General features: G+C 32.1%; 1 pseudogene; it reads right to left on the bottom strand.

Moving 5' to 3' along the window:
• Positions 1–538: 538 nt before the first annotated feature.
• LOC149530661 (cytochrome P450 86B1 pseudogene) lies at positions 539–2,077 on the bottom strand (annotated as a pseudogene).
• Positions 2,078–20,052: the final 17,975 nt, after the last annotated feature.

The raw sequence follows: 20,052 nt of genomic DNA, 5'->3' as shown, positions 1-20,052 counted from the left end.
TAAATAAATTTGATTTAATAATAAAATCTAAACAAATATGTTTTGAGAAATTACTAAGATAATTTACTTACATTGACTCATGTTTTATGAAAATGAATAGAATTCTTAGCATTCATTACTTCTCAATGAAAAATGTATATTTTTTCTTTTAAAATTAATATCATAATCAAAATGCTCTTTGTTTTGTAATTCTTGATGATTGATAACAAAATGTTTACTCCATAACTTGTAAACATAAATTAAATAAACGAAATTCATAGCAATCGTGATGATGGATCACAAAATGTCTACTGAAAACATAATTTAGAGAGAAAAACCATAAGAATCTATTGATGATTGAATCAATCTTTTAAGATGTTGATTCAATCTCTTACATACAGCACATATAAATATATAGATAGATGTGTAAATTTTGTATAGATAATACAAGAGAGCATGTCTATTTATAAAGATGAGGTGCTACTATACTTTCTAGAATAAGCAAGCTATCATGTGAACAAAAGGAAATAGGGAGTCTTGGCAGTGTTACCATATGAGCCTATTTGTTGCTCTCATCATCATCTTCCTTTTCCCTCGCGTAAACTGTTGCGAGCAAACCGTGTTTCGTGAAAAGCACGAGCCCATATTTGGGCCGCACGGGATGCTTATCATCAACCTTTACGGAATAACGAATAAGAATGGACGCCGAAACCCACTTCATCTGTGCCAGTAGGCAAACTCCATTCCCGTGCAGCGCCGAGGTCCTCCGTTGAACACTACAAACTTGCAATCCGCTCCCTCATAAACTTACCATTCTTCATCCACCTTTCCGACCTGAACTCCAGGCAGTCCTCGCCCCAAACGCTCTCCAATCTTCCCGAAGAGTAAATGGAGTACAAAACCTGCGCTCCCTTCTCCACGGGCGTACCGTCGGGCAGAACATCGTCTTCCTCGCAAGCCACGTACTCAATCGGAATCGGCGGATAAAGACGGAGAGACTCGGTAAGTGCTGCGTGCAGGTATTCCATCCGCTTCACTTCTTCAAACCTGAAACTAAACGGGTCCTCATCATCCGGATGACTACTACTCTTCCTCTGCTTCACGATCTCCCGGAGCTCTGCTAAAATCTTTCCTTCGATAATGGGATTCTTCGCCACGAGCCAGAAGAACCAAGTGAGCCCCGCCGTAATGGTATCCGTACCGGCGAAAATGAGGTTCACGAGCAAATCAGTTTTCATTTTCTCGGAATACGACTGCCCGCTTTCTTCCTCGTAGCGAAGGAAGGCCGAGGCGATCGAGCTGTCCGTGTTTGCGGACACGCGAGAATTCCAGTGTTGGAGAACAAAGCCGTAGACGAAGTCTCTGGCTTTGACAAACCGGCGCTCAAAGAGAACCCTGCAGAACCTCAACATTTTCCAGCAGAAGGGCGGCATGAGGAGGCGAAACATGATGGACTGGGTGGCCTCAAGGAAGGCCTCCAAGAAGGCAACTCTGGGCAGACTTGGGCTGAGGCAATCGAGCTCCAAGCCTGCGCCGAAGAGCCAGGCGTTGTAACAAGCAGAGCAGTGGAACACACTTTGAAGGTCGATAATGGCGGCTTTCTCGCAGGCGCGGGTGAAGACGGGAAGGAGATTTTTCTGCATCGCGGCCGGCAGGGCGGCGGCGACAGTGTGGCGGAAGGCGGGGGAGGAGAAGGCCTTGACGACCGGCACACTGAGCCGCTTGAAAGAGTCCCCGTCTTGGAGAAGAATCGACTCGCCGAACAAGTCATGAAACATGTCCTTAGTCACCTCGCCTTTGCCGAAATTGTGGTACTTTGTTTTCAACAGATATTCAATGTTTGCTGGGTCGGCCGTCAAGATCCGACATTTCCATGGCCCGGGAAGCCTGAATGTTCCGCCGTTAATGATAAGGAGATGAGTCATCCAGTCGTAAAGGTGGCGCCAATGGGAAGAACGCCCACAATCGGCTACACCGTAGCTCCTCTAAATAATCTATATCGAATCCGTCCCCGCACACTCCAAATGAGCAGGGCAGCAGTTGTTATTCCTGCAGCAAAACTCCACCTATTTACTATAGTTTCCGACAGAACTGCCATTTTCTTGATGCACTTATCAGGAATAGATTTCTTTTGTCTTCAGAATGACCATCTTGGGGTGGTTAAATCCAAGTTTAGTAGCCGCCTACCGACTGAGAAATTTGAAAATGTCACCATAGTTGGGTGATGAAATAACTTCCATTAATTGTTTGTGCACCATCTTCCGACCCACTAGGAAAATTTTGTGCTCGACAACATTCCATTATAATAAATTTGAGACATAGTCAATGCTTGATATAGTGAAGTCAACATCTCTAAAGAATATTTATCCATCGTTCCCTACTCATACGCTTACAAAAGGCTTTAGCAAGTCTTACGGTTGTATTAGGTTTATGAAAATATTCTTACGCGATGATATTTGAAGATGATCTTTTTTTCTATAAATGATTGACATTTGAAGATGATTTTTTTTTCTATAAATGATTGTTAGGTAGGAGATATTCTCTGTGTAAGTCAAGTTAGTCATATTGTTAGAAGAATTCAATTCTATAAGGATTCATATTTAATGAGTATTGACTAAAAGAATTCATCTGTGATGAAAATGAAGAAAACATCTAGTACTCATTATAATTAACTTTTTGTAATTTTAACTCAAATATATTTGGGTCCATTTGGTTGGGAATTGGCTTTTTAATAATCAGGATTTGAAAACTTTTGTATTTGTTTCAAAATTGACAAAAAGGAATTAGAATAACAGTTTCTAATTTTGTCTCAAAATTAGGTTATCAGACTTCCCACTAGCAACTATGGTTACGCTTTTTGAGGAGTGTAAAAATAATAGATTGGACTAGTTTTTGGAGTCTTCCCTCAACTCCAATCTTACACATAAAAATGTATCTTTCCACTCATCTTGCAAATGAAACAAAAGATTATCACAAAAATAGAAATGAAGATTTGCAAACTTTGATTTGATTAAATCGAATTTTGTATAAATCTACAATTCCATGAACCAAAAGAACCCACTGTGATATTAATGCAACTTTACTACAACCCATGAAACAATAATGTCTAAACTGTGCTGATGATGATTGGCATTGTAAATGATTTCGTCTGTTCTTGAATTTGTAAACATGCAAACACTACTCTTTATCAATCTGTTTGCATGCATGTAGGCAAATGCGCTGCAAGTGCCAGTGTTGTTTCTGTACACATGCACTGTCTGAAATTATAATAAATAGACATACTTTAAAAACCTTTGTTTCATTTTGTGCTTTCTTGATTAGAAAAGCGTATCAAGTTTTCATTAATGGAATTCATGTAACATATTCAAACACTTTGTCATGTAAGTGGAAAACGGCGGAATTTAGCTTGTCATGGGACTGTAGAGATATGTGAGGGATGAATAAAGATATCTACAAATATTTTTAGCAACGGTAATTCAGTATTTCTAACCTTCGATATTATATAGTCGTGTACAGAAAAAGCAGATGATATTTCAAATTGGTTGTTCAGACGTCACATTATTTTCATGCCGATCCTTAGAATGCATAATATTTAGTTCTATGGTCTTACTATCAAATTGCCATGAAAATAAATGGCACACCTCAAAAAACTTAACAACATTACGGTTTGGCGTCAAAGAACCTTCTTTTTATTAATTTGTATCCGTACATTCTACATTCCAAAATTGAACTTAATAGCCATTGACTTGTTGTAGGACCTAATGGCTGATGTGGTTTCACATTTCCCTTTCTGTTTCGATGGGAGGTGGGCCAATGACAGTGGCTTCAAATTATGAGCTATGAGCATAGAAGTTTCGATGGGAGGTGGGCCAATGACATTGGCTTCAAATTATGAGCTATGAGCATAGAATGCACGTTTTTTAAGAAATCTTGGTTGATATTAATTTTGTAAAAACTAAGTCAATTTTGACTAGTTAACACTTTTGATCTAGGAATCAAACCTTAGTGTTTGATGTTTAAGCTATCTATTTGGTTGATAAATTTATACCACTTACTCATTAAGTCAAGAGGCTTTCTATAGTGGGAGCAATCTTCAACGTAAATTTTTTACTATTTTAAAAATTTGACGAATGTTTGAAAGTTTTAGAAGTTCCAAAAGCAGAGTATTTGGCGAGAGTAATTTTTCTTTCTTTGTAGCAACATCCACAAAAATGCTCTGTAGTTTTTTATATATGGCAGCCTACAGGCCACTGGAGCATTCATTGTGCCTCTATTGGAATTCCAATAGTCTTTACTATCCCGTGAACCATTGCTATAGATACAGCTGCACGTGGTTTTAGGTAAATCTAACACATGACTTGTGTTACTACTATGCATGACTGTTACCAAGATTTAAATTTGCATGTTGTGTTACAAAGGTGGCTGTGGATTCAACTAAACCTCCTTCAAACGAATTACTAAAACTTCGACATAAAGGATTTTGGTCATCGATTCATTTTATCACACATTTGGAAACAAGGATATCATGTCTTTGTAGAAGAGTTTTTCAGGGTTTTCTATAGGTTTCCATTTTTTCATTTGCTATTGCATTTTACTTTAGAAATTATAGATTTTTCTTATCCATGACTTTTTCATTTAAATATTTGTGTAGGTTTGAGGTCAATCACCTTGTTATCTGCAAGAAAGTCACATATTTTGTATCAACGTAGTAAAAATCATAAGGTGCATTGTGATTATGATTGGAATGGTATTACCAGAGTTTTTACAATATTTGTTGCATGCCTTCTCAAATCTCATGGTTTCCCAATAGTCCCAATTAGATAGTTTTTACTACCATTTATTATGTAGGCCCATTTGAAAGTACCCAAAAAAATCTTTAATTGATATTGTGCCTGGTATTATCAACCCTTTTGATTTTTTAACTATTGCATTAAAGAAATAAACAATTCTTTTAATAGATGGAAAGGAAATTTGTAAATAAATTAGTAAATAAACAGGATCGTTAATCAAATAAATTCTTGGATGTTCTTTAGAGGGCATGGATGGGATCACACTGCCTAATTTTCAGAGCATCCAAGATGGTCATAGAAAAACCAAGGGAATGTCTTTGTTTAAAGGAGCCAAAAAATATATTTAAAGTTTGGGGGTAAAAGCACAAACCTATGTCACCCTTTTATAAAGGAAAAGGATATCAAAATTTAAATTGTTCAACTTTAATGACAGAAAAGGGAAATTTGTGTTTAGAATTTGAAGATGATGTAAACTAATGAAATGTGTAAAATTGGATGAAGTTTATGTCTGTAATTTTTTATTTTTTTATTGAGTTAAATTTTATCATTTTTTTAATTTTTAATCTCTCTTTTTTTTTTTAAATGCTGAAAACATAGAGTTTTGTTTCCGCCAAACAAATATATGCAAATGATCATATTTTGGTTTGATTTTGAACTATGTTATAGTTGACATGTATACCTAGAGGACAAAAAAGAAAGTTTGATTTTGGACTTATATGTTTCAAGTTATAAGTGTTCAAAGTCGAACTTATCAAAAATTGACAGTTTTTTTTCCCGCCAAACTTTTTCTATCAAATCTGCATAATTTTTAAAACAAATTACATATTCTTGAAGATGACTCTCTCCTCTAGAGGTACACATAAAGTTTTTTTTTTTAACATGATTTACTATTTTTTTTCTTTTTCTGAACAGACATCTTGTTCAATCTTAAAAGACCTATTTGTAATATTTTATAAATATAACATATTTTAAATAATCAAAATAGTACAAAATTTATACGACCATAATCTTGACTCCAAGATCTTCAAAAGGGTATTTTCAGATTTTGGAAAAACTTCATTTTGTATGGAGAAATTAGTATTGAAAGTGAAAAGTTTTGAGAAATTGCATCTTTTGCTTGTGTGGCTGCCACTTAAGATGACACATAAGCAATTATGACTGAATCCCTTTCAGTCGTAACCCCTATCGGCCCAAAAAAACCGCTAGCAGTTACATTGGTGGTTTCATATAAAATAATTTGATTTAAATTTCAATTTATAATAACTACACAATAAATTGCAAAATTTAAAGGAGCATTTTCAAAAATAAATATTTTTTGAAGTCGTGTTTATGAATTGTTTCGTGGAGTTTAACGACAATTACAAAGGATCATCAAGAAGGTATTTTTTTCACCTAGTTATTTTTATGTACTCTATATTGAAGTATTGAAATATATTTCTAGTGGAATCTAAATTAAAATATTTTCCTATAGGTCAAAGTATTGAATGGGTAATAAAAAGGCTAGATCAAGGAAATATGATAGAATAAGAGATTACAAAATGAAAGGTCATACAAAACGTAATCAAAACCAACCTACTGAAGTTAATGAAGAAGATGAGATTCATGAAGAGGACGAGATTCATGAAAATGAACAAATTGGTAGTTCTAATGATAGAAACATATTATTAGGTGTAGGAAATTTGATGGATTTGGATACGAACCTGCTTTTTAGTCAAATTTCATCTACAAAAATGGTAAAAGAGAACATTACTGAAAAGCATTGCCAAAACATGTGGGATGAATATTTCAAAAACAAAAATATATTTGGAAAGGCACAATTATTTGTCAAGTTATTTAGGAGAAAAGATATGAGGCCTGTTTTGGAGTTGTTGGGTGTTGATAATAGGAAAAACCATGTGGATAATGTTAATAAAACAATAGTTGAAAATTTTCAAACTGGTTATAACAAAATTGACAACACAACTCGAGGAGGCGATTTGAGCATTACACATAGAGTGTTGATGACTACTGTATCTAGTAGAAAGTTGACACATAGAAAACAAGTATGTGCAATTTCTGATTTACTACATATATCTAGGAGAACTATTCAAAGATACATTAGGAGGAGAAATATGCTAGATGAAAACATTGAGAATAATTGGGTGAATATTTTCAAAGTTCCTCGAAAAGAAAAAAAAATTGAAGACGTAAAAAGATAGGTTATTGAATTTTGGACCACATCATCTCATGTTTCTTCCAATAGACGTGATACTATGCAAATTAAAGATCAAGAGACAAGGGAAAAAATTGAACATTCAAAACATTTTATAGATATAACACAAAGTGAATTATTTCAAACATTTGAAAGCAAGAATTTTCAAATGTGAAAATATGTGAGAGAATGTTTGACAGACTGCATCCTTCCTTTGTACGGATAAATAAGATAAGTGAAACTTGTTGTTGTGAAAAACATGTTGAATTTGGTCTACACTTGCAATCATATAAAAAATTTATGGCAATACTTGATCCAAATTTGGTCATCCCTAGCAATATGTCACAATTCTTGAAGTTTATATTATGTGATAAATTAGAAGATTCAGATGAGTTCAAAGTACAATGCATCATAAATCAATGTCCAGATTGTGGAGATTTATCTAAATTTCCATTGCAAATTGAGAACATTGATGAATCGACACCAATTTCATGGATGAGATATGAATATGAGACATACCAAAATAAGATAGGAGTTGAATCCAAAAAAATTGTATTGAAGGAGAGTGAATTGCGGTGTGACAAGTTTATGAACAAGTTTTGTCCATTGATATATCCACATATCCAACATTCTCATGGTGCACAATGGCAAGCTAAACAATTTCATGATTCAAAAAAATATTTTCCACCTAGTTGTATTCTTTCAATTGTAGATTTCTTTGAGAACTATACATTTTCACCTCAAACAAAGCTTCAAGGGCAGTATTTTCATTTTGAACAAGTTGCAATATTTGTGCAACTGGCTTATAGACATGCACAATTTAAGGTGGATAAGATAGAAAGTTTAGAGGAAAATGAGGGCATTATCATCAAGGAGGTTCATTTCTATATTAGTGATGATAGAGTTCATGATAGGAGCTATGTCGCTCATTATTTTGCAATGTTCTCTGAAGATCTTAGAAATCATGGAATAAATGTTTCAGAGCAATGGATCGGGTTCAATGGTTGTGCACGTTAGTGTATGTATGTGTACATTTTTATTTAACTTTAAATTTAAAACTTATATTGATTTGTACACGTATTTCAATTTGATTTATACATAATTTTATTTTTAATAATCTCATTTCATGAACTCATAAGACAATTTAAATCTACAAAAGCATTTAATTGGTTAGCCATGCAACATGATAGAAGCAATGTTAGGTTTTTGTGGAACTTCCTTGAAAGTGGACATGGAAAAGGGGAGCACAATGGAGTAGGAGCATGTATAAAGTGCACACTTTGACAACATAAACTTGTAGGTACATATGTACATACATTTAGTGTGTTCTTGATCTACTTATAACATATATACATGTATAAATTCTCTTTATATATATATATATATATATATATATATATATATATGTATGTATGTATGTATGTATGTATGTATGTATGTATGTATGTATGTATGTATGTATGTATGTATGTATGTATGTATGTATAGATTTAATGTATTTTAAATTATATATACATGTTGCACATTCAAGTAATATGATAGAGAGTGCGAATGAAATTATTGAATGGTGCAAAGATCATTTTGCTACTCGAGATGCTAAATATAATAAGTGCTATTTTTGGGAAGTGAAAGGTAAATATTATATATTTATTTATTTGATATGATACATGTGTATATTCTCATAATTCAAGTTTTTAATTAAATTATCTATATTTATATGTTCAGATATAGATCAATCTAATCCTTGCAATTTCCAAACAATTTTTGGTATTAGAAGTTTACATCAAGTGGTGACTACAGGACACCACAAACCTCCAGTGATTAAAGTACAAGAGAAATCATATTTTTTTGATGACTGCATGAAGGACAATCCAATGAGTGTATGTGAAAATATTGTGAATGGATATTTTGCACATTGGGATTTGAAGGACATAGTCAGAAAGCCTCCTTTTGAAGATTTTGACATTGACACTGACATTCATGATCCTATATATTCAGTTGATTATGAGTGTGTTTGTGATTTAGTTATGATAGGTTTGTGGCCCATGTATTACACACGTGTGTAATATATGACACACATGTATATGAACATTAAAATAAGCTTGTATATATTAAAGTTTTCACTTTACAAATACGTCTATTTTTATGTAAATTCAAGAGATATTTTTGATGTCCATGCCTTAGCAGATAATGTAGAAAATGTAGACTGTATCTTCTAAGATGCACAAAAACAAAACACAAGTTGCTAGAAGGAACTATAGATGTTGATGGACAATCATATCCAATTGGATCAGTTGTTGTTGAAGGAACATATTATCAACAAAATAGGATAACTAACAATGGTATTGAATTTATTGAATACATGCTTGGAGAAAAGGTTTTACAATACAGTAACCATGTTATAGCGACAAAGTTACAATTTGATGCAATACTAAGAAGAGGACGTCATAGAAATCAAAAGTGGAAACTATATATTGAAGAACATGAAAAGATTCTAGAGATAATTAAAAATAGAGAGGATCCTAACAATACAATGTTTGTGGAGCTCTAGTTCAACTATTTGTACTTATTTTCCATATACAACTCTCATACTTTCATATTTACTACATACACATCATTTTGGATATATGTTTTATAAATTTATATACATTTGACCATGGATCTTGGATATTTGGCACAAATTATGAACATGTATTGTTATTTATATTTCGTGTATGGTTTGATGTATATATATGTATACGTCCCATTAGGACTTCCCCTTAGGACCTCCCGTTAAGACTTCCCCTTAAGAGAACCCCTTAAGACATCCTATTAGGACTTCCTCTTAGGACCTCCCCTTAAGAATACCCCTTAAGACATCCCATTAGGACTTCCCCTTAAGACCTCCCATTGAGACAACCCCTTAAGACATCCCATTAGGACTTCCCCTTATGACCTCCCCGTAAGACTTCCCCTTAAGACAACCCCTTAAGACATCGCATTCTAGGAGTTCCCCTTATGACCACTCCTTAAGACTTCCCCTTATGACCTCCCCATAATACTTCCCCTTAATACAACCCCTTAAGACATCCCATTCTAAGAATTTTCCCCTTAAAATCTCCCCTTAAGACTTCCCCTTAAGACATCCGATTAGGACAACCCCTTTACTAATTAAATACACTCTTATTAGATTCTATAGCTCAAGTATTACATTCTTTATGTTCGTATGTATTCTTTGTGTTCTTAAATGTATACAATTTAGTGATTAAATGTTGTAACACATGTATTCTTTACTATTACTCTTTATGTTCTGAAATATGTATTAAATTTATTGATTAAATGTTGTAACACATGTATTCTTTACTAGTGAGCTTTATATTCTTAAATATGTATACAATTTATTGATAAAATATTGTAACACATGTATTCTTTACTAGTACTCTTTATGTTCTTAAATATGTATTAAATTTATTGATTAAATGTTGTAACACATGTACAAAATAACACAAGATCTATGAAATAAAAATGTGAATATTGAAAACATACATACATTCAACATGAATATAAGACATGAACATAACATGTACATCTACAAAATAACACATCTGTGAAATAATGTACCCATGTAAAATGTATCCAAAATACCATATAAAATGTCTCCAAAATACCACATCAAATGTCTCTAAAATATCACATCAAATGTATCCAAATAACATATAAAATGTCTCCAAAATACCACATCAAATGTCTCTAAAATACCACATCAAATGTATCTAAATAACATATAAACAACATCAAGGCCTCCATATCAAAGTATCTAAAATAACTTGTATATATATAAAATTTCCCAACAAATCAATGAAACAGACATCTAAAATAAGATCAATCACATCCCCCTCCTAATCCATGACCCCAAAAGGCTCTACGATTTGGGTCTAAACCTTGTGTCAAATGAAAGAAATTTTTTATATTATAAAATTATGTACGTGCATATATTATATCATATGTACATATATATTATATCATATGTATATATATATATATATAATATTAAAAAATGTAACATACCTATGACTCATGTCGTGCAAGATCTATTGGGGTCTGAAGGTCTCCAAAACACAACATACTATCACTAAGACCCTATAGAACACATGTATGTATACAAGTTAGATTGAATCACTTGAATATATGTATGTCTCTAAGTACATGTATAAAAGCTCAAGTACATGTTAAACTTTTAAGTGTAAATTATAGTAACAAATAAATTTAAAAACATATAAATTTATATTTACGGTAGCATCATGTAATGCTCTTCCAATCTGACTGATATCTGAATCATGTAGTGATAAAGTTGCCTAGTCCAGGTCGACCGTCTCATCTGAAAGAATAGTGGTAAATAGACATTGCCATACTATGGAGGCTTGAGTATGAAGGGGTCTTGTAGGAGGTGGTTCAAGATCCTCAGTAGGTGGGGGGGTGGGTGTTGTAGGACGCTATGTAGGAGAAGGTGCTACAAGATCCTGATAAGGTATGGGGGTGGGTGTTGTAGGGTTTTGTGTAGGAGCAAGTGTTGTAGAAGGTGTAGGGATATCCTCCTATCTCTATGAACCCTATGATCCTATTGTGTGTGAGAGAATATGGCTAATGTGTCCACCAATGTAAATAAGAGGAATCCTTGTGACTATCAATAATGCTTGATATGAACCAAGAATATCAGATGCTAAATGGGATGCCATACAACGCAATGCATCCACATCTAATATATCAAAAACCTCTAGTGGAGATGGTATATTTGCTATCACATGCACATCATCAACTCATGTGCTAGAGGATGCAGCTGTTGAAATGGTACCACAAGATCATAACATATATCTGCCACATCGATCTGTAGAGATCTCCTGTAACTATGTAGCAATTGTGGCAATGATAGAATGTATTTGAGTCCTAACTATATCATCTAGAATAGTCATCCCTGTAGCAGCCATTTGTGGAGCTCTCGGCATGACCAAAAGGTTTGGACCCACCATTTCCTATTTATTAACGGGCGTAGGAGTGTCTGCAGGTCTAAATCTCTTTGATAATCTACAAAGGCCCTATCTAGCATGACCTAGAAAATCTATATAATCTACATCATGATGTAAATGAAATTTTGCAAACAATTGTTAGCAAAAATAAAGAGGAAACTCATCCTTCTGTGGCCACCTGTGATGAGCAACTAACCAGCAAGGGTATATAAATGGTCTAACAAGTTGATCTATACACTTCGTAGCCAAATAACCTCTAACCCTAAACCTATCTGTATAAAAGGGAAACATACTCTTCACCATAGCGGTGGAGACCTCTCTATCAATCTATGTATACTTCACAATGCCAGTGACATTGCGAGAAAGGGAAGAGTAAAAAGTCTCAATATTGATATCATTATATGGGTTATATGTCTCTATCATCTAAATCATATGGCATAACTCAACTCTCATAGAAACAATCTTCTCCCTATTAAGGAGAGTGGTAGAAGCCAAAAGTGTAGAATCAAGAAACTCTATACCATGAGATAACCTAGCAACTATATCTCTAAATAAACGTTGTCTCTCCTTAGAGGACGATGTAGGTCTATGTGTTGTACCTGACTCAGCACTATGACCCCCTCCCTGAACACTAGCCTCCCCTGAGGACGTAGGTGCACCACCAGTACCATATGCCATAATGATATGCAAAGAAGATCTATGTCTATAAATGCAGAGTTAAGATATATGTAAGTACATATAAAACTGAAAGTTAAATTTAATTTAAAACATGTATGTATATATATGTACAAAGTTGAATGTAACTAAAAAATATAGATCATCATTTTATTTAACACACATGTTAAATATATATCAACTTGATGTATCTAGCTCATGTATGTGAACAAAAAATATGAACATGTGTATGTGTGATAAAAAACTAATTTGAAATTAAGTCAACTTTCTTCTACCTAATTTTTGACTACATGTTAAAGTACATAGGTTTACTATGTTAATGCTTTCTAAAATGTAACTAATTTTTAGCTATCTTGAGGTCTAAACAAGTTTTCTTAGTTTCATGTACATGCATGTTATTATAGTTTCAAAGTTTTCTAAGTTTGAAATTGGTTAAATTTTAAGTTTTCAAGTTTGAAATTGGTTAAATTTTAAGTTTTCAAGTTTGAACAACTAGAAGTTATTATAGTTTAGTTCTACCTAATGTTTCACTACATGTTAATTTTATCTATATAGGTTTGCACTATGTTAATGTTTTCTCAAATGTAAATAATTTAGTTATCAAGGTCTCAACTTGAGTTTTCTAGATGTTTGATGTAAAATCTACATTTATGATTAAGTAGATATTTAATTTAAAAATACTATATAGTTCTTTATCTAACATATGATCTAACTATATATATAAAATTAAATAATCTAAATAATCAACTACTAAAACACTTAAAATACAATTAATTTGATTACTAAAACACTTAAAAATTAATTAATTTAACTACTAAAACACTTAAAATACAATTAATTTAACTAATAATAACATTTAATAACTAAAAAAAAAATTCACAAAACAAAAAAAATAAAATTAAAAAAAAATCACCTACCACTTACGGTCGAAACACCCTAATCTGCTCCTCAAAATCCGAAATCTGCAATAGTGCAAATGACCTCCAAAAGTGATTTTTGGCCTATTTATAATATCTTTTACCCTTTCAACCATAACCCTTTCAATCAGAAGGGTTTTGGTCGTAACCCTGGCAACCACGTAGGTGGGAGAAAGTGCCACGTATGTACGGCCGAAACCCTTACGGCTGAAAGGGTTACGACTGAAACCCTCCAGGATATCCCAAAGGGTGACACGATTTTATGCTTTTACCCTTGGTAGCAATGTGAGGCTGGAAGACATTAATCTTAAAAATATGTTCATTTCTCACAATAGCTTGATGAATCTAAGAAAAAATTCAACCACATTTCATAATGAAACTTTATGACATGTCAAAAAATTTGCCAATAGCTCTTGCCTTTGTTTGTTGTAGAGGTAAATACTGAATTGATACAAATGTAGGCCACCATACAAATTTGTAGTTAGCTCAACAAATTTGTGTATATTTGAGTTCTATAGCATTTCTAGGGAGCATCTAAGTGGGAGGTGTGGAAACCCAGCCAGTTTAAACTTAGTTTTATAGATGAGGTCTATTATTTTTAAATTGAAAAATAATCTAAAAGCATTTTTTAGAGTGTTTGATAAATATGATATGAAAGTAATGTAACTCCAGATGTTCAAATATGTACAATCTAATTTCTTTCTTATCTAATTTCATTCTTGTCTAAGAGGAAGAGAGGAGTTAAGTTCCTTAGGTATGATGAACGCTAATTGCTTCATCATGAAAAGAAAACAAAAAAAAAATTGTAACATAGATTCAATGAACACAACCATTTATCAAATAAATTCAGCTATAGTGTTCTTGAGAGGGAGGTGTGGATGTTGGAATGTCTACAGTTTAAACCCAGTTTTATACATGAGGTACATTTTTAAAACTACTTGCCTTGTTAAGCCATGACACAATGGTAGGGGTGCCAACTGATAAATCAATGCAATTGTTTCCACAATTCAAAAAAGAAAAGGTTTCACAATGAAAGAGTGAATTGCTAAATATAGAGAATTTTCATCTCCACCATTGACATCAAGGGAATTAAAAGCTTTTTCTTTTTCTTTTTCATTTTCATTCTGTGACATACATTTATGTCTATTTTCTAAAGCCAATCACATGGGGTGAGTGGACATCTCTGTAATTACAAGAATTTTAGAATCTTCTTCAAATTGTTACAACTGTTTATGTTTATGTTGCAGCTATTCCTCTTCTCTCACCCACAGACTTATGATTACAAGAATTTAAAAATCTTCTTCAAACTCTTACAGTTGTTTATGTTTATGTTGCGGCTAGCAAATTGTATTATTGTCTTCAGTAGGTGTGGTGGTGAGAAATAGATATTGAGAGAGAATGATGAGAAAGGCTTGGGCATTTATAGTCATGGTGATTGCTATGATAGAGATGTCATTATGACTCAAATTAGCGTAACAAAAGATTCTTTTTATAATAGAATTATTTTAAGTGTTAAGAATAATATTTAAAAAATGATTTTTTCCTTTTACTTTATATTTGAAAAAATTAAATAAAAATTTAAGACAATATTTATATATAAATATTTTTTAAAATATTTAATCTCTTCTCTATAGTTTTCCATCCATTTTACAATTAAGCTAGGTTACTCTAAAAAATAATATATAATTATTGTTCTTTTCTTTTCTTTTTCATTAGTAGAAATATCGTAAGACTTTCAATACGATGGTAAGTTATTTTAAAAAGAGAGTTTATTTATCATTATTTTTTTATAATAAAAGTAAATATAAATGTATGGACAAATAAGATTAATTTAATTGTTCACAATTTTTTCAATCTATTGAATTATATTATATATTTTTATGTTTTTTTGTCTAGAATAATTATTATCTTATGCTTTCGTTTTTATGTCAACTTTCTTAAATTTTAATTTTATTAAAATGCATTATGTACATTGGATTCCAATAGAGAATAACCAATCAAAGGTTCCATTGTTTTAGAAGCGGTCTTATTATATATATATATATATATATATATATATATATATATAGTTCCTACAATATATATTTTTTAAATAAGCTAAATATTTTTTCTGTTACTTTTTGTTACCTATAGACTTATTTCTATGTTTTAATTTATTTTTTCCCTAACACAGATAATAAAGTGTGTTTACTATTAATAATTATATTTACCTTAAGTTTTAAAAAAATAATTTTTTACATTTCTTTAACTATGCAAAAGGTATAAGACATGGATGTGCATATAGGGATAAAGGTTGAAGTCACTTCTGATGAGAATGGTTTTGAGGGTGCTTGGTTTGAAGCAACTGTCATAGGACGTGTTCATAATACTACAAAAATCAAGTATTATGTTAGATATGAGCATTTCATAACTGATGAAGTGGTTCTAGAGCCCCTTGTGGAAGAGGACTTTTCTAAATATATGCATCCAATTCCACCTCAACTAGCATTGCCTTCAATTATAGAAGTTGACCTTTGTGTGGAAGTACTACAAAATGGCTGTTGGTGGAGGGGAGTGATTGTTGATACATTTGAGTCATCTCTTAACATGAAAGAGTTATATGAAATATATTTCCCTGATAGTCATACTCTACTACCATTTTTACACTCCCAATTACGACTAGCACAAGAATGGGTTGGAGGTCGATGGATTCCAGCACAATCATATTGAACAACTCACTATATTTTTGTATTGAGATTAACTACTTGATAGATAATTTTGAGTTCTTTTTGTCTTTGAATTGAATACTACTATTTGAAGTATTCTTGAATCACTCACTATTTCCTTTTCTATTGAGATCACTTGTACATTTGAAATCCAGTCAACTACTTGTTAAATAATGTATTTAACTTCAATTTTGTTTTCCTTATTTAATTAGTAAATAAAAATTTGTTGTTGGATATTTAATTTCATTCTTCTATTGATTATTAGAACTATATGTGTACCTTTTTTATTTCTATTTATATTCATTTCCATATGTATAAATTAAATAAATAAAATTTAATTTAATTTCTATGTAAGTTGACTACTTTTTTTTTAGCTAAAAAATTTGATGTGTTTCATAATTTTATACATATCAGAAAAAATAAAACGAATGTTGACCAAAGTGAATCTGAAATAACTAATGGTAGCCCATTACTTCAAGATGATTCTATTGAATCAGATAGAAATGATGAAACCTATTTGGATAGATTGGGAAGAGTCATTGCATAGTGTTGTAAAATAATGGTCAATGAAATGCATGGTGCAAGCCTAAATGTTTGAGATGTGCAAGATCTTCAAATCCTACAAATGGAAGACTATACAAAGGGGATTCATGAGGCATGGAGGAAAGAGTCTGATTTTTTGAATATATGAAAGACATGCGTTATGATGAGGAATATAGGGAAGGATAAAATTCTAATTTCCTCACTAAAGAATTCCAAGTGTCTCTACACCACTATAATGAAATCTTGTTGTAATGAAATAATGAACCACTCTAATATTTTAGCATTAATAATTTTAAGAAATATTTTTTCTGTACAATTCATGTTTGATGGGTATGGATTCTTAGAAAAATTGAAGATATGTATCTAGATAAAAGGGTGTTTAGTATTTCATATATCTATGTATGTATTTCTCTTATGGAGAAAATTTTGATTTCATCACTGAAGAACTCTAAGTGTTTCTACACCACTGCAATAAATTCTTGCTCTTTTGAAATAGTGAACTGGTCTTATATTTTGGAATTATAATGTTTAAGGAAATTTTGTTTCTATATAGTTTGTCTTTAAAGGGTATGGATTATTAGATAAATTAAATATATGTTTCTATATAAATGGGAGTTTAGTATTTAATATATTTATGTATGCATTTCTCCTATGGAGAAAATATCTTTCTCCTTTATCTATTTCCAATTTGTTCAATTTTTTTAAGAAATATGTATCTTAATTACAACACAATGCCCCAACTATTTTCCAATTGTATAAACAATCTCTATGAAACTTTAATTTCTTCTTATATTATTTTTGCAATTCCTTGATATTTGGTAATAAAATAAATATCACCATATTTCTTATCCATGATGTTTGTTTTTGAACATAAATTGCAAGACATTTCTCATTAATTGAAGATTTTATTCACTTTATAGCTATGAATCTATTAGCTCACCAAATTTTCAATCTGATGAGGAAAGGAGACAATATCAAATAGAGTAATGGAGAGCGTAGCAGAAAGAATATCAAAGGGAATATCGAAGATGTCAAAGAGAACAAATGATAGAAGATCAAAGACAAGATGAAAGAAGGAGAAGTAATGAATTCCAATGAAAAAATTATGCTAGACAAAGGGCACAACTATCAGTACAAGAATTAGAATCTGAAAATAGAGAAAACAAAATAGTAACAAAAGTTGTCGTCAAAGAGCATCTAATGGAGTATCGCATTCTAAGATACAAGGAAGATATCAAGTGGATTTATAGTTTAGGGAGATGTATAATCAACCCTTGACTACAAATATGGAATTGGATCTTCAAAATGAAGTTTCAAGGACAATTGAACGTGTTCTTAAAACACCCCATCATACAACTCAAGTTGGGATAAATTTAGCTAGACAAGGCAATGTAGAAAATGTACAAAACCCAAATGGAAATCTTCATGATAATTTCTTTAGATTCCAAATGTAGTTTCACAAAAAATTGGATAGCTTAAGAATGCCGAACATGTGTTATATTTGTCAAGAATGTTATCTAGGAATAAAAGTGTCGCACACCTCAGAAGGTCCAATATGTAATAGATACCAACAAGAGAGAGGAAATAATAGATTCTTAGCTTCAAATAATATGGATCTAGGACCTCAACCTAAGGAGCTTGCAAACTTGACACAAGTTGAGGAAATGTTAATTGCACGTGTGAGTCCCATACTACAAGTTACACATGCAATTGGTGGCCAATTTAAGTACAAAGGACACATAATAAGTTTCCCACAAAATATAGATCACGTTTCAAACATATTGCCACGTACAATAGATAAGTTGCCAATTATTATAGTTCGAAGGAGAGATCAACATGGGACACACTATAACTTTACAGTGAATAGAGATCGTTTACACAAAGCACTCAAATACAAAGTAGAGCATGATAAATTTTACTCTGATGTTTGAATTAATGTAAATGCTCTCAATGATCTGCCCAGAAATAGAGATGAAAATGCTTTTCACAAATTGAAGATGGTGAATATGGAATTTGATACAAATGAAAATGATTTTTTTTTTGTGTCCAATTATGGGGATAGATGAAGGGAATGTAATTGAATACACAACATCAATGACTTCAAGACCTCCTAATGCACAAAAGAAAATGGAACTTATTCATGCATGGGTTAATAATCCTGATGCAAACCCGACATCATTGATAGATTGGCCAAGTATTGGGGTGTCACTTATTAATGAGTATGTCACATCAAGATTATTGGAAATGGCATTCCCAACACTATTTCCTAATGGTACCTATGATTGGTTAGAACCATGGTTGTGACATGTATATCTTCATGAATTTTTAAAGCATCTTGTGTGATATAGGGATCATCATTTTGGAAAACATCCTAGATTTAGATGTTTTGTGAATAACATGATCATGAGACATCATGCACATAATTCATCCTATGTGTTTGTAAAGAGAAACTTTAAAGACATGTCAATCATCATCAATGAGTTGCAACAACATATGGAAACTACACCTCACTCCAGTTTGGCAAATAAATTGATGTGGTTTGATATAATGCTAAGGGGAACAAGGTCATGTTGGGAAAAATCTCATGTAGAATTGGTAGATTTGCTTCATCAAATTGGTTGTCCTACAATATTTTTCACATTGAGTGCAGTAGATATGTACTGGCTTGATTTACATGTGCTAATGCTAGGAACAATGCCAACTAATCCATGTGAAGCTCAAAATTGGCACAGGAAAAATATAATTGATTATCCTCACATTGTGGCACACTATATGCACTTGAGACACTCTATGTTTAGAAAAGAGATTCTAGAAAATGGAATGAATGTTAAGGAAATTTGTTGTAGATATGAATGGAAACATAGGGGGTCCCCACATGTGTGTGGATTCATATGGATCGAAGGGGCACTTAATATAGAAAACATTGACTAGTCAAATGAGGATGAACGCAAAAGTGTTGAAAGATATTTTCATTCTATTGTTCATGCATGGAACCTAGAGAAGATCCTTGCCAAAGAAATATACAAGTATGTTTATAAATATGTATTCTATGGTATCATTTGATATGAATTGATTTACTCATTCAACTTATTTTGAATTGTAGCCTTTCATGAATTTTCAACAACACATACTACAACTATGGATAGCGAATATAGATTGGCAACCTATTCTTTCCAAACATGTTATGGTGAAATACATTACCAAATATGCAGCAAAAGCATAGAAAATCTCATAAAGATACCACCAAAT

The sequence above is a fragment of the Cupressus sempervirens genome, chromosome 11 (genome assembly GCF_028749045.1).
Source record: "Cupressus sempervirens isolate cs-2001-9-10 chromosome 11, ASM2874904v1, whole genome shotgun sequence".
NCBI lineage: Eukaryota > Viridiplantae > Streptophyta > Pinopsida > Cupressales > Cupressaceae > Cupressus > Cupressus sempervirens.
This window is presented reverse-complemented; position numbering and strand designations above follow the sequence as displayed.